Raw genomic sequence first — 24,146 nt, 5'->3', positions numbered from 1 at the left:
CAGGATAATTAATTTCCCTGCACATTTCAGAACTGTGCTCTGAGAAATTATATGTATGCACTGCTGCTGAATGGCAGTGAAGGTCGTAATTTTGTTTGGATTTTGATCATTGGAGGTGATGTCCCACTATTAGAATCAACCCTATGATCCTTCAGCTTTATTTCTGCAAACAGGCACTCACCTTTGCAGGCAATTCATATGAAAGGACTGTTGCATTAATTGACATCGCAAACAGAACTTTAAGTTGATTATTATGGTCATGTGTAGCAAGGGACAGCAAACAATTGACCAGTGGAGCGTCCCTTGTAGCCAAGGTTTGGAGGGCAAGGTGGACCGCCACTCCATCTAGGGTCCATAGGGGGAGGAGTGGCTCTGCTGTCAGCGACTGGAGGACTGGCGACGGGATCTAAGGAGTGGGTAGGACCGAAGATATCCTGATTGGGTTGGTCCTAGGCCTAGCCAAGCTGGCCATCAGCGAGTCACAGCGCCAGGTGGAAGAGGGCTTTGCCCGAGCCAGATGCTTGCCCCTTTACCGGGGTTACGTCCACGCCCAGGTGGTGTTTGGAGAGGGACATCATGGTATTGTGGGTATGTAGTATATTTGTAAGGATTGTAACATAGTTGTTTGGAAATTTAATGTCTAGATACTTTGTTGATTTTGTAATATTATAACCACGGTTTTATTTTGTTGCGTGATCGTAATTAAATAAATTACTTTTGATACAAAAAACAGGTACAGCAAAAAGTGAAAAGATTTTGGTTGCGTGCTATATCCAATCAAACAAAATGTCACAGTACATGAATAGAATGAAGTCAAACGCAAGTGCACCAGGCAGAGTGAAGAGAAAGCTACTAGAGTGTAAAATATATTTTCTCAGCATTGAGGCCACAGCCTCAGAATAAAAGGACATACCTTTAGAATTAAATGAGGAGGAATTTCTTTAGTCAGAGGGTGGTGAATCTGTGGAATGCATTGTTACAGAAGGCTGTGGAGGTCAAGTCAATGGATATTTTTATAGTGGAGATTGATAGTTTTTTAATTAGTACGTGTCAGGGGAGAATGGCAGGAGAATGGAGTTGAGAGGGAGAGATAGATCAGCCATGAATGAATGGGCCGAATGGCCTAATGCTGCTCCTCCAACATGAACTTATGAATCTCCCGTGTAAAAAAAATAAAAAAGGCTCAGAAAAATCTTCCATGGAGAGTAAACAAGAATATTTTAATTACACTAATGTAACAGTTTTGTCAATTTAAATAGGCAATTCAATCAATATTTTAACAAAGTAGACATGTCAGGTAGAACTGGTTTGACAACCCTTTTGGCACTGAAGGTTGGTGTTGAGCAAAAAGTAATTTAAAAGCAGCATCCATTAAATATTGATTAAGATTTCACTCATGGCCATGCCTATGAGCAAAAATTCTCAGCTGATGAACACAAGGATGTTAATGTTGGTGAATGGTACGACTTGAAGATAAAGTGCAAGGCCCTGCTGCTTTACTGAACCAATATAGTTTAATATAATGAAGAAAAAAAACCACTTGGCATGCTCCAATATAATAAAAGCCTTGAATTGCAGAGATCCACAAGATGACATGACTGATTTGTCTTGTTTTTGTGTGTCAGCATGCAACTGGAGTTCTTAAGTAATGAAATTCATATTTCATTTCCAGCAAGCCAATATCCAGACCGACTTTGCTAAAAGGGCAGTTTAAATTATTCAGGTGTTCTGTTGCAGCTTCATCAAGTCGTCATTGATGTCACTGTGAACTCTAGCCATCAGTACTCCGTCAGACCCCAGAATAATCCATCTCAAATGTCAGACACTTCAAATTCAAGTTCAAGTTCGTGTTTATTGGCACTTAACCAACTAAGGTACAGTAATATTTGAGTTACCATACAGCCATACTAAGTGAAAATAACACAATACACACATAAATAAAATTTAACATAAACATCCACCACAGTGGAATCAACATTCCTCACTGTGATGGAAGGCAATAAAGTTCAGTCATCTCCTCCTTCCTTCACCCGTGGTGGTCAGGGCTTTGAACCCTCCACAATTGCGTGGTCCGATGTCCAGGCTCTCTCGTTGGGATGATCGAAACTCTGGTGTCTGGACGGATTGGAACACTCCGTGGCATGGAGCTCCTGAGTCGGCCACTTCTTACCGGAGACCGCGGGCTTCACGTGTTAAAGTCCACAGGCCCCATGGTCGGACACTTCTGGCTTGATCCGCAAATGGATTACAAAATAAATATCTTGGATGACTTCTGGCAAGTTAGTTTCTATTCGTGTCAGTTGTCTATTATGTTGGGAATGGAAATGTTTCAACATTTTGCAGGCAATGCTTATCAACAGGGTTACAATGTATTACCTATCAAAGCAATCCTATGTAATAAAATCAGAGGACAGTTCTAGTAATCAATCATGACCTGTAATCCGTCAAACGTAAGTTCTCATCATCATTTCACTTGAATGCAAAATCTTTTGGTACACACAAAATGGCAAGCAATTTCCGTGATTATGCTAATCCGTAAACGTCCTTATGTCAGTTTGAGTTATCTTTTTAATTTTCATTTCTGTTCAGCTAAACTATAAAAATGCATATCCTCTCATATATAACAGAACCCTTTATTTACAAAAACTGTTATGTACCTGCCTTTGAAAATGTGGGCAGTGCATAAGCATAGGCCACAGGGCTGCCTTTCATGGGCAGCAGGAACCTCCACTGATTTCCTGGCCGTGGGACTGGGAAGTCCATGTGTTGCACCTTTGCTAGAATGTAGTGTCACAGCTACAGGGAAAGGGCAGATTAAAAAAGCGCAAGGGTTACAATGAGGTAGGCTGGGAGATAGGCCTACACCCTTTGCTGATGAGCAGTCCATTCAGTAGGCTGCTAACAGCAGTGAAGAAGCTGTTTCTGAATCTGGTTGTACATGCGTCTCAAGCTTTTGTATCTTCTGACTGATGGGAGAGAGGAGAAAAGGGAATAATCCTTGATTTTGTTGGCTGCTTTTTCAAATTACCATCAAAAATCAAGTCATGAGTGTTTTATTGTCATATGTCCCGAAATTCTTACTTGCAGCAGCAAAACAGATATGTAAACATAGTACTCTGTAAACAACATGATAAACTACAAAAAAAGTTCAGTATAAGTATATATTTAAAAAAGAGTGCAAAGGCCAAAACAGTGCACCAAGTCTACGTAGTTTGGAGCTATTTGGATGCAGTAGTGCTTAATAGCCTGATGGTTGTAGGGAATAAGCTGTTCCTGAACCTGGACGTTACAGTTTTCAGGCTCTTATACCTTCTTCCTGAAGGCAGGATAATGTGTGGGTCTCTGATGATGCTGGCTGCCTTTTCGAATCAGCAACTCCTGTTGATCCATTTGATGGTGGGAAGGGCAGTATCCGTGATGGATTGAGTGGTGTTCACCACTTTTGTGTAGAAGTGTAGATGGAGTTGATGGTGTGGAGACTGGTGGAGACTGGTTTGTGTGATGACTGGGCTGTTAATTGAGGTAAGTGAGCTTCTGGTTATTTTTTAAATTGTTTCGCAGAAGTTGAACGACAATTGTAGATGAGGAGTAACAGGAGGGGATTGCCTCCTGTTGCAGCATGGCAATTGGAAAGTCTATGAAAGCATATTAACTGGCCATATCAGGCACCTTGAAAAGAAACAATACCTTGCCATGTTGGCACCTAGTTGAACTAGCTGGGAGAGTGAGAGCAGTTCAGGCCTGACACTCGTGTTACTTGGAGTAGATCACATCCTTTGTTGTAAAGCAAAAATGGAGTCCCTTTTATCAGTGCATTCATAACTTCACAGTTCATAAGTTCTAGCTGCAGAATTAGGCTATCTAGACCATCAAGTCTACTCCGCCATTCAATCATGGCTGATCCATCTTTTCCTCTCAACCCCATTCTCTTGCCCTCACCTCGTAACTCCTGACACATATTGACTTGGCATAATTTGCACGTCCTTGGTGGGGTAAAGGTTGCCCTTGGAAAGTATCCATACAAAGCAAGCAGAGAAAAGTTCTTGCGCTTACACTCGGTCCAACAAGAACTCTCGCGCTCGGTCCACCAATTGCTCCAAGATCTACTGGTTGCTGACAATTTTAACCCCCTTTCCCTTTCCCTTCTCATTACCATACTGATGCTTCAAATCTGGGCCTCCTCCATTGCCAGAGTGAGACCATATGTAAACTGGAGGAACAGCGCCTCATATTCCACTTGGGTAGCTTGCAACGCAATGGAATGAACATTGAATTCTCCAATTTTTTATGACCTATAACAAACTGCCCCCTCCATCTCCTTTCTCCCCCCACATACCCTTATCTTCCCTGTATTTCCCCTATTCCCAACCTGGACTTCCACAGATTTTCCCCTCCCTTCCATCTACATTCCTTCGTCTGGCTTCACAATTCACATATATTAAAACCTTTTGTCTTGAGGGGCTGTCCCACTTGGGCGACCTAATTGGCGAGTTTAGAAGATTTTAGGAGAGTTTCACAAAAAATGACAAAAATGAAAAAATGAAGATGACTATGATTCAACTATGTAGAAGACCTCCTTCAACCTCCTTCGACTATGTTGAAGACTAGCTTCGACTAGCTACGACTAACTCCGGGAAAATTGGACACCGAATAGTGTAGAGTGAAGACAATCTCCTTCAATCTCCTACGACCTCCCTTCGACCTCCCTTCGACTATGTTGAAGACTATCTACGACTACCTTTGACTGTCTTTGATTACCTTTGACTACCCTCGATTACCTATGAATAACATGCCGACCTACTACAACCTACTTCGACTAAACCTACGAGTAAAAAAGGATCGTTTTTTTCCATGGCGACCTATTTTTACTCGCGAGCATTTTTCAAGTTGTTGAAAAATATGCGGCGACCTAGCTGAAGCCTTGAGTACGCGGGGATTACTCTTGAGCATGAAGGAGAGTTACAAAGACCTTGTGTCGACCATGCTGCGAGTAGAGTCGAGGGCAAACTCGCCAGAACCCGCAGATTAGGTTGCCCAAGTGGGACAGGCCCCTTAACCCATTCTGTTTCTTTCAAAACCCTCTCCTAGTACCTGCCACGCTTTGTTCTACCCTTCCTCTCTTCCAGCTTTCTTTCCTCCCCCAACCCCACAATCAGTCTGAAGAAGGATCCCGACCTAAAACGTCACCTATCCATGTTCTCCAGAGATGCTGTCGGACCCGTTGAGTTATTCCAGCACTTTGTATCATTTTTCTTGTAAACCAATATCTGCAGTTCCTTGTTTCCATTTAAATCCATTTTGTTGTTTCTAAGTTTGAACATAACTCATTCCCTAAACCCCATTGATCAATCAGTGTTATTTTGTATTCTGAAACATTCCAGTTCCAAGCAGATTATTTGGATGCCTGCTGAGTTGCTCCAGCACTTTGTATATATATTTTTAAAGTATCGTTTTTTCTCTACTTTATAGTTTGGAGAAAATGTTTCTGAGAAACACAATTCACTTTGTTCAATTGCACAGCTTGAAGCGTTATTGCCACAAAGATGGATAGATGGATAGATAGATTTTTGATTAGTGCAGATGTCAGAGGTTATGGGGAGAAAGCAGGAGAATGCGGTTATGTTGGGGGGGGGAGATCAGCCATGTTTGAATGGCGGAGTAGACTTGATGGGTCAAATGGCCTAATTCTACTCCTATCCCTTATGACCTTATGACAATTTAGGAAAATCCCCAGGGACCGTCTGAGAAGGAGTGCCCCAGATTTGGTTTGCAAGAAATTGCATTCCAATACTGCCCATGACTCCGAAACTCAATAGTCACGTCAAAACCATTCGGATATGTGTTTGTGCACGTAAACTTACAGTGCCAAAAAATGGAAGCAAACCAAAACAGAATAATATAGTTGGAAGCATATAATAGGACTTTTAGTGGAGCTTTTATTTTGTAAAAAGAGAATTGTGAATATTAAAATAATAGACAAGTAACAAATTATGAGGCGACAATGGAATAACCAGGTATAATTGAGGTTGGCAATTTGATAAATGAGAATGCACCATTGATGTGCAAATGAGAGAGATGTACGATCATTTGATATTGTTCTCTCGAATCGGAGTTGTACTTTGAAGTACAGACATTGTATTTTTCACTGTTTTGACATTTCATTTAAATTCTCTGCGACGTTAAGCATTAAAATAAAATGTCTCACAATATTTTCCTTGGAAAATTTAATTTGGCCCATTACTTTGAGTGATCCGAAATGATCTAGAGGTGAAATTTACAGAAGGTGCCCTGAGGAAAATTAAAGCGGTGTATCAGTGATGAATGGTGTTAATTTGCTCTGGAAAAGATAATCCACTTTGCAAGGCAGCCCTGAATACAGACTGGAGTTAATGTTTCACTAGGAGACGACTCTTCTTTCAGGGAGTAGTTTCATTTGCATCTTTATTTACTTATTCAAAATGTCAGAACTCTGCAAACCTTGATCTTGTAAAATGTTTTCTAGTAATTCAGTAAAGATTGTGGTCAAGGCCAAAAGCATATTTGTTCCGTGGGATTACTTTAAATATCATCACCAACAGGCAAGACCTACACAGTGAATGGTATGGCTTTGGGGAGTTTTGTAGAGCAGAAGGTACTAGGAGTGCAGGTGCATAGCTCCTTGATGGTGGTGTTACAGGTAGACAGGATGGTCAAAAACGGTTTTGACTCATTGGCTTTCATCAGTCAGAGTATTGAGTATAGAAGTTGGTAGGTCATGTTGCAGTTATATAAGATGTTGGTGAGACCACATTTAGAGTATTAGAACATTTAGAGTGTTCAGTTCTGGGCATCATGCTATAGGAAAGATGTTTTAAAATTGGAAAGGGTACTGAGAAGATTTACGAGGATTTTGCCAGGACACGAGGCTGAACTGAACAGGCTGGAACTATTCCTTGAAGCGCAGAAGAATGAGAGGTGATCTTATAGAGGTATAAAAAATCATTAGATCAGGTAGACACAGGAATTGAGAACCAGAGGACATAAGTTTATGGTGAAGGGGTGGAAAGATTTAGTAGGGATCTAAGGGGTAACTTTTTCACACAAAAGGTGGTGGCTGAATGGAACGAGCTGCCAGAGGAGGTAGTTGAGGCAGGGATTATTGCAATGTTTAAGATACAATTAGACCAGTGCATGGACAGGACAGGCTTAGAGGGATATGGGCCAAACACAGGCAGGTGAGACTAGTGTAAATAAGACATGTTGGTCAGTGCAGGCAAGATGGTTTTCACGCCGTAAGGCTATGACTCTTTGACTTTAAACACTCCAGAGGACATTTGTGTTCTGCCTTTCCAAAAGATGGGTATATTTGGAATTAACAGAATGTATGTCAAATGGGAATGAAGCCCTAATAGATTGATCAGTTTGTAAAGAAGTTGCAAAATATACATGTAATAACAAGGAACTGCAGATGCTGATTGGGTTAACACATGATGAGCATTTGATGGTTCTGGGCCTGTACTCGTTGGATTTTAGGATGAGCGGGGTCCTCATTGAAACTTACCGAATGGTGAAAGCCTAGATAGAGAGAATGTAGAGAGAACATTTTCATAAGTGGGACTAGGACTAAAGGCTACAACCTCAGAATAAAAGAATGTCTTCTTTAGAAAGGAGATGAGGAGGAATTTATTTTGTCAGAGAATGATGAATCTGCGGAATTAATTGTCACAGATGGCTGCGGAGTCATTGGGGATTTTTAAAGCAGAGATTGACAGATTTTTAAATAGTAGGGATGTCAAAGGTTATGGGGAGAAGGCAGGAGAATGGGGTTGAGAGGGAGAGATAGATCAGCCTGATTGAATAGTAGACTTGATGGGATGAATCTGCTCCTATCAATTATTAACTTAATATATATGTAACCCCATTACCCCTTCTACAAAAATCCTGCAACAAACTTTACAGTTCCCAACTATGTACTTCTGTTGGGCTCACAACTGATTCTATCCAATAATCTGCCAATCAGGGACCCCTTCGCCGGAGGTCATCTGTTGCCGGCCATGATTTGTCCGGTTCCCTCTCCTCTCTCATTTACTTCCCCTGCAATCATTCTGAAGAAGGGTACTGACCCAAAGTGTTATTTATCCAGTTTCTCCAGAGATGCTGCCTGACCCGCTGAGTTACTCCAACATTTTGTGTCTCCACATTTTGCTTATTGCCCGTGGAAAAAAAATGCCAGTGATTTCAGCAATGTTAGAGTTAGATAATACTAGATAATGTTTTTGCTTAACCATTGTTGGTGTTATTGTGTGTTCGATTGAAATAATTAAATGAAAAGAAGTTATGCAGCAGGAAATGAGTGATTGAATGTAATTGAATCTGAGAGTTTAGAGACTATAGGAAGCCATGTGTTCCTTTACTCTTTTCATGATTGTATATTCACTCCAGAAATAAAATACTTTAAGAAACACTTTTAAATGACCACTGATAGCATTTGAAAAATTTCCATTAATTATTTTTGTCACTTCAATTATTCTTAAAAGACTACAATTTCCTCACATACAAGCATTGCTACATTATAGATGATCTACTAATGCATTTACCGTACTTTGTGTGATCTATGATTAGTGTTGAAGCCAGGCTTCACTTTTAATCTGAAATGGGAAACTACTGGGCAAGATGCCCAGACAGGGGACCAGGACTGTGTGCGGAGAGATGCATAGTTTTTTGCCAACCAGACAGGATTGAAAGTTTAGTTTAGTTTAGTTTATTGTCACGTGCACCGAGTTGCAGTGAAAAGTGTTTGTTGCGTGCTAACCAGTTGGCGATTGGGTGCTTCAGTTGCCTGACAACAGCTGTGAAGAAACTGTCCCTGAATCTGGAGGTATGAATTTTCATACGTCTATACGTTTTGCCTGATGGGAGAAGGGATAAGAGGTAGTGGCTGGGTTGCGACTCATCCTTGATTACGTAGTTGGTTGGTTGGTACAAACTGGGTAGAGTGGAGGAAAGGCGAACTCACCTCTACATCCCAAACTATGTTGTGATACATCCCGATATAATGCTTTCAATGGTGCATCAGTTTTTCTAACAATGCATCAAAAGCATCTACTTTTCTAACAATGACTGGGACCAGAAGATCAATTTAACATCACCGAGAGGGCTTAACATCCCCGATTTTTAAAATGGCAATAAAAATAGTACTTTTGGAACGGACATCAATGTAATCACCAACGCAGAATATTTCTTTACTCTGCTGATAATGAGCCCATTAAATCAGAAGGGGGGGGTCAGGAGAATGCCACATTATTCCCCACCTCACGCTGACCTTTGTGGACACTTATCTGTGATATTTCCCCTGGGTGAAGCAGGTAAGCAGACACAGGAGTCGGGCAGATTGGGTGTTTGAGTTGGGGCGGGAATGGTGAATGATGGATCTGATCTTTGACCCATCATGGGAATGACATCCACCAACCCGACTCAGCACCACTCTGCTCTGACACTAAACACTACAACCTCAAATAAGCTCTGAACTACATAGACTATTATTGTTATTATTGTACTATTATTGTTTGTTTTTTGTGTATACATATGTGTGTGGGTGTGTGTATGTGAACAATATAATAAACAAGAGAAAAAAAGTCCATTGTGTGTGCGTATATATATATACATGATTACATATATATGTGTATTTGTGAGTATGTGTATATATACACACACTGAACTTTATTTTTCTCTTGTTTATTATATTGTTTACAGTGTACTATGTTTACATGTTATGTTGTGTTGCTGCAAGTAAGAATTTCATCGTTCTATCTGGGACATATGACAATAAAACACTTGACTCTCTCTTGACTCTTGATGTTGGGTCCAGTGGGCAGAGTAGAAGGTCAGAAGCCCCTGCATTGGATCTCTAGCCTGTTTCGGATTTGAAAGTTACCATGTTCTGTACGATTCGCCCCTGAAACGGCCACAAACAAACTTGCAGCAGTTATCATAATCCACGTAGACTGCAGAGGTCAAAGCAACACCAGTGTAATCCAGTTCGATCACAGAGGGCATCTATAACTCCAGCTCATCTAAGGCAGTCTAACAAATCCTCTTCAGCATTTGCATGTGTTGATCCCAGATTACAAGGGCCCCAGTGTAAGATTTAGGCTTAGACTTAGACAGTGTAAATATTAGAAGTGGTGTGCAAATATCATTTAATTATCTTCCAATTTTTTATTTGTATTATTATTTTAAAATACAACAGTGCTTAACAGTGTAACTGCTAGCCATGTAAAACTGGACTCCACTTTTAGCAATCAGGCCTCTTGATAATCGAGAGCTTTGTGTCTGCGCCAACAGAATATGTATTAGTAACTAACAGAGCAGCCAGCTAACAACTGGCGAGTCATATTAATGATTCAAAAATCTTTTCAAATGTAATTCAAAGTAAACCATGTGAGACATAATGCATCAAACAGAGAGACAACACTGAAACAGGCCCTCTGGCCCATTGAGCCAGGGTCAGTCATCAAACACCCATTTAATACGATTCCCATCCTGAACTATTTATTCTTTCCAAACATTCCCATTAACTTTACTTTCATCATATTTGCTTTAATCAAGCTGAAGAAGGGTCTCGACCCAAATCGTCACCCATTCCTTCTCTCCAGAGATGCTGCCTGTCCCCCACTGAGTTGCTCCAGCATTTTGTGTCTATCTTTGATTTGAACCAGCATCCGCTGTTCCTTCCCACACAACTTTACTTTTACTTTACTTTATGGGCCTGTCCCACTTGGCGTTTTTTCGGTGACTGCCAGCGACTATCATGATCATAGCAGGTCGCCGATAAACCGGCAACTGGACCCCCCCATGAAAATGTCTACGACAATGTCTACAACAACCTACCACCTAATGAACGTCAAGCTACGGCAAGCTACCGACAACCGGCGAGCCATTAGGACGTCCACCTACGGCAACCTACATCCACCCGCGACAAGCTACGACAAGGTAAGACAATTCAGTCACTGGTACCTGTCGCCGGTTGATGTAGGTTGACGTAGGTAGTCACCAATGGAATTCACCAAAGTCAGCACTGGCGACAACCTACGTCATCCTTGAGATAACCAACGTCATCCTGGTGACAAACTACGACAAGCCAACTGTCGCCGACTGTCGCCAAAGGTTTTGAACATTTCAGAATCCAGCCGTGACCAGGAAAATGCTACGATTCTTTGGGCAACTGTGGAGACTACTCACAACCGTACAGGCGACACCCGGCAACCATGTGACACCCGGCAACCTAGTCGCCTGTAGTCACCTAAAAATTCACCTAAGTGGGACAGGGGCATTAGGGTAAGGTGAGGGATCTCCAAGAAAAGGTTCCCAATCATAAATACCTGATTTTTTAAGTTATCTTCCCTTATATTCTGTGATGCAGTGGTGTGGTCGCCAAGGAGTTTCTGCATATGTATAACATTAAGGTGGAACCAGTAAATTTACCTTCACTGGTTGGCGACATTGAAAGTAAAAGAGACTATTCCCAGTGCTTTAGTCGGAGAGTGGGCATTACTCATCTCGACCCAAAACGTCACCCATTCCTTCTCTCTAGAGATGCTGCCTGTCTCGCTGAGTAACTCCAGCTTATTGTGTCTATCTTCCGTTAAGAAACCAGCATCTGCAGTTCCTTCTTACACATTACTAGTTAGACACCAGTTTAAGACTACTAGGAATTTACATTCAATTGGGTCTTTGACACTCAATAAATTAGACACTGGATACTCCAAGGCTCCACTAAAGCCTTGTTTCAAATTAAATGCATGTTTTAGAGTGTCATTTGTAATTGTCATGAAAATAGCGAATGTCCGAAGGTTATCCATTGAACTGGATGAAGAAAACAGCTTGTTAATACTTACAAGGTTTGTCGGTGATTAAGGACAAATTCACTTAACCGTGTCCTGTCTTGTTGGGTACTAAAATCGCAATCTCTCCCATAAATTATTTTTTAAAAAGCACCCTTTTTAGACGTTATATTCCCGTGGTCATTTCCTGAATCATTGTCTTTGATCTATTCAATAATTGTTTTAGCACATTCAAGATAACCTCCAACCAATAATCTACAAGACGGCACAGTGGTCGAGCTGCTGCCTTACAGTGCCAGAGACCCAGGTTCGATCCAGACTACCGGTGCTATCTGTATGGAATTTGTACGTTCTCCCCATGACCTGCGTAGGTTTTCACCAGGATCTCCTGTTTCCTCCAACACTCCAAAGACGTACAGATTTGTAGGCTTACATTATTAATGTAAGATTAAATTGTAAATGATCACTAGTGTGTATAGGATAGTGCTATTGTGCGGGGTTCACTGGTTGGCACGTAATCGGTGGGCTGAAGGGCCTGTTTCCGCACTGTATCTCAAAACTAAACTGAGGACATAAAATTAGGGAAGTGGATGCCTTTTCCATGGAATATTTTAAAGACAGACAAACTAATAAGATGCAATCATTTCAGCAAATCAATTATATTATTACAATACTTTTACACTCAAATGTATTTTAAATTGAGAGTCAGCAAAAGTACATGGAAAGATACAAAAATCACCATTTTCTGTATCACGTATACATTACAAATATTTTATTAGAAAATTAAATGTCCCCTGGGTTTCAACTTGTATTTGCATTCTTACCTGTTTGTAATATATTGATGTCAATTAACATCCTTCATTTTATCACCATTTTAACTATAAAAAATGCCAGCTAACATTGGACATTGCACGATGATGATCTTTTAAAAATATATTGGTCATGGAATGCAAAAATATAAAGATCATTCCTATTCAACTTTTGCACAGTAATCGCTTTAATGCTGGAGAGCAATAAGTAAGGATCCTTTATTTCAAGCACAAAGAACTGCGCGTATTTTATGAATTAAAATCTGATTTATTTTCATGTAGAGTAATTGGTTGGACTTCACTTATGATTGCATCAGTAAAAATGTTTGCCATTTTTTATGGCTGAGGGTTTGTTAACCACTTATGAAAGCAATTTGTCTCTCCAATAAATATCCACTGTGACATTCTGAGCTAGATAAAGAAGTCAACTGGCAGAGCACATTCGATAGTGGATCTAGACAGCAGTTCTTCACAGTTGCCTCTGCTAGCTGTGAAAGTAAATTGAGCCCTTAAACCCTTTCTCGAGGGGGCAATCCCCTGACTCAACTCAAACACAATGTAAACAATGCTCCCTGCCCCATGTTGTTGTGCAAGGGGAAATCTGAGGACTGTTGTTTAAGGCAACTTTACGTCAGACTACCATTGATGACGTGTGCTCTGTCCATTTTAAACAGTAAAATCGCATTTGTAAGTTGTGCAACTGAGTCAAGAGTTCAATTTTCATTCTTAGAATATCTAGCATGTGTTTGGGTTAGCTCAGCTACAGAAACTATACAGTTGAGTAGCTAGGTACCCAGCAGGTTGTTTTCCAATGGCTCATATACTGTAGAAATGCAAACTACTTTGCAGGCATAGGAGGTTCAATGGTTCTTTATTATCACATGTACCAAGGTACAGTGAAATTCTTTGTTTGCGTACGGACCAGTAAGACTATTTCCACATATCGGTGCAATCTCCAATTAAGTACAGAATGCATAGAAACAGCCCACTTGGTCCATTGACAAGAATCGGCAGATTTTGGCGCCATTTTCAAAGTCCCAGCTGCAGCTGCCCATAAAGACCCATTGCAGCCGTCGCCATGATCCGGATCGCCCTTTGTTTAGTATGGTTTAGTTTAGAGATACAGCGCGGAAACTGGCCCTTCGACCCACCGAGTCCGCACCAACCAGCGATCCCCGCGCATTCACACTATCCTCCACACGCAAGGGACAATTGACCTGCAAACCTGTACGACTTTGGAATGTGGGAGGAAACCAGAGATCTCGGCGAAAACCAAGGAAGGTCACGGGGAAAACGTACAAACTCCACACAGACAGCACCTGTAGTCTTTAATATTGCAGACGTGCGGTGGATCATTGGAGATCTCTCACTGGGATTTCTGCTGGTTTTGGCTTCTTCTTTAAGCTGTTCAACCTGATGCCAGGAAACCTAGTGGGTTCTGGAAGCATTCCTCAGACCTGCGGCGTTGTCTTTCCCCTCCCCTTCCCCCACCACCACGACTGTCACCATCCCACCCCTGGTAGATCTGTCTCCCAGTGAAACGAATCACTTCGGAAAAGTTAAATAGCAGTCCCAGCCATTGACTAGATGGTGTGATTCTGTGAGTGTGATTGGCTGACTACGGTGTGACTTATCCATTTATTGCTCCTCACTGATTACCCTTGAAGTGAACGGATTGCGGGGCCCATTTCAGAAGGGAGGGAAGAGTCAAACACATTTCCAAGGGTCATGGTTCACCTGACCTGACCAAGGAAGCACAGCAGATTCCCTTCCCCGAAGGACATTAACAAACCAGATGGGTTTTTAATTCAATCCAGTAGTTTTATTATCACCATTACCAGCTTTTTAATATATTCATGATTGATTTAATTAACGCGATTTAAAGGTTCTAGCTGCCATGATGGGAAATGTACTCCTGTCTCCAGATCATTAGTCCATGCCTCTTAATAACCTCAATTCTACCTACCCCCATGAATAAAATAACTTTACATCTTTATTTCTTTACAACCCCCCTTCCCCTGTAGATCTTTATATATTTTTATAGTGACTTCATGCTGAATTAAGTCCGATGCTTCCTCGCTCAGTGCCAGTTCTACTCCAGTAGGATACATTCATATGTGTAGGAAGGAACTGCAGATGCTGGTTTAAACTGAAGGTAGACACAAGCTGCTGGGGTAACTCAGCGAAACCAGCAGCATCTCTGGAGAGACACTTCTTCAGACGGATACCTTCATATGGTTGCTCACACCAAGGAGCTGCAGATGCTGGAATCTTGTGCAGAACAGTCTTCCAGCACTGGGGCAGCATGGTGGTGCTGCGTTAGAGTCGCTGCCTGACAGTGACAGAGTCTCAGGTTTGATCCTGACTATGGGTGCTGGCTGTATTAAGTTTGTGACTGTGTGGGTTTTCTCCGGGTGCTCTGGGTTTCCTCCCACATTTCAAAGATGTTTAGGGTTGTTGGTTAGTTGTCTTCTGTAAAAATGGTCTCCTGTGTGTAAGATAGAACTTATACGGTTGATTGCTGGTCGGACTCAGTGGGCCGAAGGGCCTGTTTCTATGCTGTTTTCCTAAACCAAACTAAAAGAAAGCAAACTAAACGTAAAGTGCTGGAGCAACTCAATGTGTCAGGCAGCATCTCTGAGAGGCGGGGAGAGGCAGAGCTAGGCAGCATTTTGAATCTTAAGTCTACTTTAGACTCTCATAGCCTTTGTACACTCATTAGCCAACCAGTCATCCCCCCCTCCCCCCCCCCCCCCCCCCCCCCCCCCCCCCAGCCCCACCCCTCCCATCTCACATTTATCCAACTATAACGTGCCTAGCTTTGTTCCAAGGTACACAAAAATGCTGGAGAAACTCAGCGGGTGCAGCAGCATCTATGGAGCGAAGGAAATAGGTGATGTTTCGGGCCGAAACCTTTCTTCAGACTAGCTTTGTTCCACCCCCACCTCTTTTCCCAGGTTTCTCTCCCCCCACCACAGTCAGTCTGAAGAAGGTTCCCGACCCAAAACATTACCTATCCATGTCCTCCAGAGACACTGCCTGCGCTGCTGAGTTGCTCCAGCATCTTGTGTTCTTCATATGATTGCTGTTCAGCCCTGTATTACGGTGCTCTCAACTCCAGGATCTATAGGGGCAACGAGATTAACAATGTCTATCAGAGTTTTAAGGCAGATATTAAATATTCATGCTGGCAGAGAGCAAGTAGATCGCAGTATTAAACTGTTAGGTAGTCTCATGGGGAGCTTCCATTGATGTGGCTTGTTTGTCTGGTGGTGCCACAGATACTGGAGGCTTGGCCTTCAGAAATTCATGTTGGTGTGTGTTTTATTTAGCCATGTAATGGGAAGGCCAAAGGTTTTGTATTTTGGATTGTGTATAAATGCTGGTGAGACCAGATCACAGTGCAAGTTTAAAAAAAAAGTGAAAGTAGGTCCTGCAGCAAACACTTAGTCATTTTATCTGTGGTGACTTATTTCAAATGAAAGATCTTACATGACAATGTTTCAATGAAACATGTGCCTGTCACCTGCTTGCAAATCACCTTGCCACTCAAATTGTTGCAGCCATCCATCTTGATCAAACAGTGCTTTCCTCATCGCCTTGATTTGATTGCATTCATTGAAATATAGCAGCGAATGAACACACTTAGTCAGATTTCTATTAAAAAGACATTTAAGAGCATCCTTCGGCCCATCGAGTCCCCGCCAACCAGCAATCACCCTTACACCAGTTCTATCCTACATGAAATGGGGCATGTTGTGTGGCAGGGGTGTTGGGCCTGTTGTTTCTGTTTTGTATGAATCCATGACTATCATTTTAGCGGCACAGTGGTGTAGCGGTAGAGTTGCTGCTTTACAGTACCTGAGATCCGGGTTCGTTCCTGACTATGGGCGCTGTCTGTATGGAAGTTCTCCCTGTGGCCACGCGGGTTTTCCCTGGGTGCTCCGGTTTCCTCTCGCACTCCAAAGGCGTACAGGTTTGTAGGTTAATTGGCTTCGGCAAAATTGAAAATGGTAAATTATTCCTCGTGTGTGGGATGGTGCTATTTTACTGGGCGATTGCTGGTCAGCACGGACTCGAGGGGCCGAAGGGTGCACTCAAGTGTCTGGGGTTCTTTCCATCCTTTGGATGTTTTATTGAATTTTGGGCACTTTCACTTAATGTGTGTGAAATCCTTCATCATGAAATGGTATTCTAGATGGGGTAATGGAGAGATAATTTATGGAATCATTCAGGGGGGCATTTATATGTGGAGACAATGGTTGAAATGATGTGGAAGCTCCAATGCCACGACTATCGACACTGACACTGACCAACTTCATTCCATGGAATTTACTGTTGCCAAGGGATTAGCAAGCATGTTTGCACACAGAAATCTCAAAGCTACTGTCATTGTTTCAATGCTTCTCTGCAAACTGGTGTCTTCTCCAACAGAATCAAGAGAAATAGCTTGAACTGATGTGCATTTCAGATTTAGTCCTACTGTTAAATGTACTGTACATCTCATGCCTAGTTAACTACGATTTAAGTGAGCCTTCAATGACGTACTGTTTCATAGTCACTGATTAGCAGACTGTGTCCACAAAGATCAATGTTTATGCATTTCCATCACATGAACATTTCACAGTAGGAAATTTTATTTTGAACTGCTCATGATATTTTAAGAGAAACTGCAGATGCTCAAGCCTTGACAAAGCACAAATTGCTGGAGGAACTTAATGGGCCAGGCAGCATCTGAGGAGGGAATGCACAGGCGACATATCAGGGTCTGAACAAGTGTCCTAACCCAAAGTGTCGCCAATCCTTTCCCTTCTCATTTACTGCCTGGCCCATTGAGTTCCAACACCACTTTGTGTTCTGCTTATGGACAAATGGATGGCATACTATCTTTATTTAGAGCTCTTCTGTAATTATGTCAATTAAATAATTTTCTTCTTTGCTTCCTGCCTATGTAAATATCTTGATACAATTTGACTGCTCAGCCAGCTTCAAGACAGCATAGCTGCCAGAATTTCTTAAACTGGATTGTGAGGCATTGGAAAAGAGGAAGTTCTTGCCATAGGTGAGAAGACACAAGAGATTGCTGGGGCAATGTTATTTTTTCAACGCCTTTGTTTTGCAATTGACTTTCAATTTCTGGGACAATAGATTTCAATGTAATGTGAGCCCAATGAGTTCAACATTTCTCTCTTGTCTTCCTTTTCCTCTGGTACATGCACCATTCTGATTTATAGAGATCTATTACCTTGGAAAAATATAATGGAAAGTTTGGAATGCTGCAAGGTTAGGTGATATGATGTCTTGAGACTTAGCATTGTGCCGGAGTAACTCAGTGGGTCAGGCAGCATCTGTGGATGGAATTGATAGACAGTGTTTCAGATCAGGATCCTTCCTTTGAAGGGTCCCGACCTGAAATGTTGTCGATCCATTTCCTCCACAGATGCTGCTTGACCCACTGAGTTACTCCAGTACTTTGTGTTCCATAGAAACATAGAAAATAGGTGCAGGAGGAGGCCATTCGGCCCTTTGAGCCAGCACCGGCATTCATTGTGATCATGGCTGATCGTCCTCTATCAATAACCCGTGCCTGCCTTCTCCCCATATCCCTTGACTCCACTAGCCCCTAGAGTTCTATCTAACTCTCTCTTAAATCCATCCAATGACTTGGCCTCCACTGCCCTCTGTGGCAGGGAATTCCATAAATTCACAACTCTTTGGGTGAAAAATGTTTTTCTCACCTCAGTCTTAAATGACCACCCCTTTATTCTAAGACTGTGGCCCCTGGTTCTGGACTCGCCCAACATTGGGAACATTTTTACTGCATCTAGCTTGTCCAGTGTTGTACTCAAGATTCCAGTATCTGCTGTTCCTTGTGTTTCTGACTTAACATTGTATCAGATTTTGGAATTTACTCTGCCAAGAAAATAAAAAGTTGGTCAAGTTGTCCTCACTGCAAGCTATTACAAATAAGTGCATAACAATGGTGGGGACAAGGGATCTAGTACACCAGCCATCCCCATTAACCCCGTACAATTCCAAACAGGATCCACTGAAGGAATGTACACCTTTCATTGTATGAAACAATGATTTAAATGGTGCTACCTTTGATTTATTTTAGGTTAGAACAATATTCCACTGCTTTCCATAAATGAGAATTATTAATCATTCTTAACACGAGCTCCGATTATGGACTCTTGTCTCAGTCATATGATGTTTCTAATGCTAATTCAGAATACCAATCAAAAGTGCCAAAAGACACAAAGTGCTGGAGTAGCTCAGTGTGTCAGGCAGCGTCTCAGGAATACATGGGCGATGTTTTGAGTTGGGACCCTTCGTCCAACTGATTTTATGGTGGGGGCAGTGATATCGGTGGTGGGGAGAAAGCTGGGAAAGAGATCTCTTTCCAGCTTTCTGACCCCTCCATAATACATCTGAAGAAGTATCCCAATTTAAAACATCGCCTATCCTTGTTCTCCAGAGATGCTGTCTGGCCCGCTGAGTTACTCCAGCACTTTGTGTCTTTTTTCATCTAAATACACAGCTTAATATTCTAAATACAGCCTTGACGTAATTACTCCTCATTTCAACACTAGAAATATAAATATAATTTACATTCATATAAATGATAATTTATATTATTAATCATATATATATATATATATATATATAATTGCTTGTCTCACTGGAGCACGGCCAGTACTAAATCAGCAGGTTCAGAGTCCACTCCAGGCACATGCAGATAATATAGGTTGACAATAGAGGTTATTTTATTGCTTGCCCTGAAGTCTCAACCTACCTCATGTACTGAAGTATTTGCATGATGGGAATTCGATGAACCAACCAGGATTCGTAAAGCAGGAACGTGCAAGGATCAGCCTCAGGCACATCGCATGATATAGCCCTCCTCGTATTCCCTTAACATAAAAAACTGATTTAATTTTAGTTAATGAAATGTACCAATTTTTTTCCCTCCTAATCTTGTAGAGAGAAGGTTTATAACATAAGGTTGGCTTGAACTCGAGTCTTAGGAAATAAAATAAAAATGATAAATACTGAGTTGTGGGAAGGAAATGGTTCACGACGGACTGAAAGCAGAACAACTGATATCATTTAAATATTTTGTTGTTGCTATCAGATTATATCATCTTTAGCAATTGACTTGGCAAATGAAGACCAAAGCCCTTTTTTTTTCATTTTATATGTTCTAATTTCTTTTTAATTCTGGGGAGAGAACTAGGGTAATTAATTTAAATACGTAATTATCTGATCGATTGAAATATACCGCATGGATACAGGCTCTTCGGCCCACCAGGGCCCTGCCAACCGTCAATAACCTGTTCTCACTAATTCTGTTATGCAACTTTCACATCAACTGCCCATACACTAGGGGCAATTTATGGAAGCCAATTAATCTACAAACTCACACATCGTTTTGGTGTTGGGGAAACCGAAGCTCCTGGAGGACAGTGTGGTCACTGGGAGAACCTGTAAATGCGACGCAGACAGCACCCAAGGATAGGATTGAAGACAGGTCTCTGGCACTGAGAGGCAATTTTGATCCAGCCCCTAGTGCAATGCTAAGGAATCTAACATATGCAATGCTATTGATTTCAGATTATCTGTGTCTTCCGATATGATGGATCCTGTGGCTTAACTCAAAGTGGACGAGTGCTTTCAATTAATCAGTAAATACAGATAATTGCTCTTTCATTTTCTTGCTGTCTGCAGAAATGTGCCTAGGTAAAATAGCTAAGGTGGACACAAAGTGCTGGAGTAACTCAGCGAGTCAGGCAACATCTCTGGAGAAATAGGATAGGTGACGTTTGGGATCGGCTTACTTCTGCATACTCAAAACATCACCTATCCTTTTCTCCAGAGATGCTGCCTGGCCAGCTGAGTTACGCCAGCACTTTGTGTCTATCTTTGATATAAACCAACATCTACAGTACATAGGTAAAATAGCTTCCTAATGTGATTGCTTAATTAATATTCACAACACATCTTCAAGAGAGTCAAGATCAAGAGTGTTTTATTGTCATATGTCCCAGATAGAACAATGAGATTCTTACTAGCGGCAGCACAACAGAATATATAAACGTAGTAGACAAAAATGCTGGAGAAACTCAGCAGGTGAGGCAGCATCCATGGAGCGAAGGAAATGGGCAACGTTTCGGGTTGAAACCCTTCTTCTGACGACCCGAAACGTTGCCTATTTCCTTCGCTCCATAGATGCTGCCTCACCCGCTGAGTTTCTGCAGCATTTTTGTCTTCCTTCGATTTTCCAGCATCTGCAGTTCCTTCTTAAACATATAAACATATTACACTGTAAACAATATAATAAACAAGAGCAAAAAAAGTTCAGTGTGTATATATACACACTGAACTTTTCTTTCTCTCTTGAGTATACCCACAAGTACACATACATATATATAGTGCAATAATAATAAAAGTATATTGTAGTTCAGAGCTTATTTGAGGTTGTAGTGTTTAATAACCTGATGGCTGCAGGGAAGAAGCTGTTCCTGAACCTTGACATTACAGTTTTCAGGCTCCTGTACCTTTTTCCCGATGGCAGTGGTGAAATGAGTGTGTGACCAGGATGGTGTGGGTCTCTGATGATGCTGGCTGACTTTTTGAGGCAGTGCTTCCGATAAATCCCTTCGTTGGTAGGGAGGTCAGAGCCGTTGATGGCCTGGGCAGTGTTCAAAACTTTTTACAGCCTTTTTCACTCTTGGGCATTCAAGTTGCTGAACCAGGACATGATGCAACCAGTCAATATGCTCTCTGCTATACACCTATAGAAGTTCAAGAGAATCCTCTCAGACATACCTCAGGAAGTAGAGGTGTTGATGTGCTTTATTGATAATTGCATCAGTGTGCTGGGTCCAGGAAAGATCTTCAGAAATATGCACGCCCAGGAATTTGAAGTTTTTTACTCTCTCCAGTATTGTGGGTCCTTATCCTTCCTCTTCCAAAGTCCACAATCAGTTCCTTGGTTTTACTGATATTGGGAGCCAGGTTGTTGTGCTAGCACCATTATTATTATTATCGGTCGATCTCACTTCTATACTCTGATTCATCCCCATCTGTAATTCGTCCAACAACGGTGGTATCATCGGCGAACTTGGAGTTCGCACTGTGTCCGGCTACACAGTCATGAGTATAGAGTGAGTAGAGCAGAGGCCTGAGCACGGAGCCTTGAGGTGCTCCCGTACTGATTGTTAATGAGGAAGAAGTGTTTCTGCCAATTTGAATATCTCGATTCAAGTATTCAGAATCATTTCTGGGAAATCTAAGGATCTGCAAATCAACAGCACCTTATTTTACAATTGTTTTATCCTTCATGTTGTCTTTGCCTTCAGATTAAATGCCAGTTAATTGAACATTGCCTTGCTGTTTAATTTTGTTGCTCCAGCTTTACAGCACAGTATTGTTAACAGGAAACTACAATCTTACACAGCCACACATTTATTAATATCAAATCCACTTGAAGGATGAACAAAATACCTGGATTTAAACTGCATTTTTCACAGCCTTAGAATTTCACATAGCATTTCTATTGAACAAAATAAATGTTATTATGTTAAATATATCTCTTTATCCAAGATTTATTATGGCTTGGAGGAATATTGTACCAGTGTGTTTAGTTGGTCAACTGAAATAATCAATGATAATTTCTATTAGTTGGTTGTAATAATGCAATTAATTGATTATAGTAAAATAAAACAATATAAAAATATATTTTTGCAATTTTCCCATTTAATTCAATGTATCATTTTTAATACCAAGGTTAATACCAATACCAATGGTCTGAAGAAGGGTCTCAACCCAAAATGTCACTCATTCTTTCTCTCCAGAGATACTGCCTGTCCCACTGTTACTCCAGCATTTTGTGTCTACTATTATTTTTTAATCATCTGAAGAAGGATCCTGACGCAATACGTCACCTATCCATGTTTTCCAGAGATGCTGCCTGACCCACTGAATCCAGACATTTGTGTCATTTTTTTGTAAACTAGCATCTGCAGTTCCTTGTTTCTATATAATTTGTATTAAACTTGTCTGGAAGCATAAAGAACAATCAATGTTTCTGACATTAAATTAGCAAGCTGTAGATGCCTACGTTATGTTACAGAGAGATTTTAGAAACTTTTGAAAAAAGGAAGGAAAAAATTGTTCTGTCGTGAAGGAATAACGATGTCCTGGATTCAAAATGACCATTTCTGTTTTTTCTGCACTTTCTTTCCTCTGTAATTGCTTGAATCCATTTTAATGAAAAGGCACAACATTTCATTCTTGAATTATTCTGTCCTCTTGGTAAAAGCAGAGGGTTGGAATCAGCAGAGTTTTCTGATGAATGCAAAGATTGCAATATATGTGCAGATTATGTGACATGGGTTTCAGATGAATAGTGTTGCGAAGACATTAATAGAAAATGGCCTGCTTCTGTCAGATCTCTCAGTGGTGCACTGCTGTGCCTGCAATTTCCTTTGAAGGTACTAGGTCATAAAGCTATGAAAAGTGTCACCAGAAGTGTAGATTACTGACGCTCCAGTCTTCAAAAAATGATAATACAGTACAACCCAACTGAGTAATCGATGAACGTGACAATTCCAGGTATGGGAAAAAAATTGATGGAAGAGGTTAATATTAGCATGGCCTAAAAAGAATCGGACGGCAGAGGGGAGGGACAAATACCTAAGTTAATATGGTAATGATTCTGGAAAGGTAATTATTTGCAGCCATTTCACCCCTCTTGCATTTTTCTATGGGCAAGATAGCAACCAGTACATTGCTGACTCTATTATAGATCTGGCAAAAGCAAACTGGTGAAAACCTGTCAGGAAATAGCAACTGTCAGCACAGCATACAGTTTTCACTGGGTTTACTTTAATGAATGCCCAGACTGGCAAATCAAGGCCGCTTTTAAGCCTGATGGATTGGTGTTCTCAATTATAAAGATTAAGTGTATGCTGAAGCTGAGTTATTTGCTCCACAAAAGCTGCAGCCAAATGGCTTATCAGTTCTTAAGTGCAGTGTAAATGGGGACACCGTAATTCGGTGCATCTTTAAAGTTTTCTGGGAAGCTACAGTGGTTTCCAATTACGTTGGTAATTCTTAAATGACCGTGTAAATATTCATCAGGATTGAGAATCATAGTCTAGTTATGGCACAATATTTTATTTTTTACACGTTTTTACATATATTTATAGACAATGGCTAAAGTTCCCAAAAGGCTACCACTTGGGAATACAGCCCAACGATATGAACTTTGAATTCTCCACTTTTAGGTCACCTCAAGCAAACCCCACCCTACCCCCCCTCTCCCTTCTCCCCCAGTAACCTCCCTTTCCCTTTGTCCCACCTGGGCTCCCACTTCCCTCCATCACCCCGTTCCCCTCTTCCTACATCCCTTCCTTTTTCTTCACAATTTCAGCCATCAGTCACTCACACCTTCTGCTTTTATCTCTGGCTTTGTTTCGACCATCTGCCTATTCAACCATCCCCCCCCCCC

The 24,146-nt window shown here is 41.3% G+C and overlaps 1 protein-coding gene across 1 annotated transcript in view; it reads left to right on the top strand.

Moving 5' to 3' along the window:
* The window catches only part of il1rapl1b (interleukin 1 receptor accessory protein-like 1b), a 1,086,945-nt gene that overhangs the window by 555,462 nt on the left and 507,337 nt on the right, over positions 1-24,146 (top strand). The window lies entirely within an intron of this gene.

Source organism: Leucoraja erinacea, chromosome 13 (assembly GCF_028641065.1).
Source record: "Leucoraja erinacea ecotype New England chromosome 13, Leri_hhj_1, whole genome shotgun sequence".
In the NCBI taxonomy this organism is placed as follows: domain Eukaryota; kingdom Metazoa; phylum Chordata; class Chondrichthyes; order Rajiformes; family Rajidae; genus Leucoraja; species Leucoraja erinaceus.
This window is presented reverse-complemented; position numbering and strand designations above follow the sequence as displayed.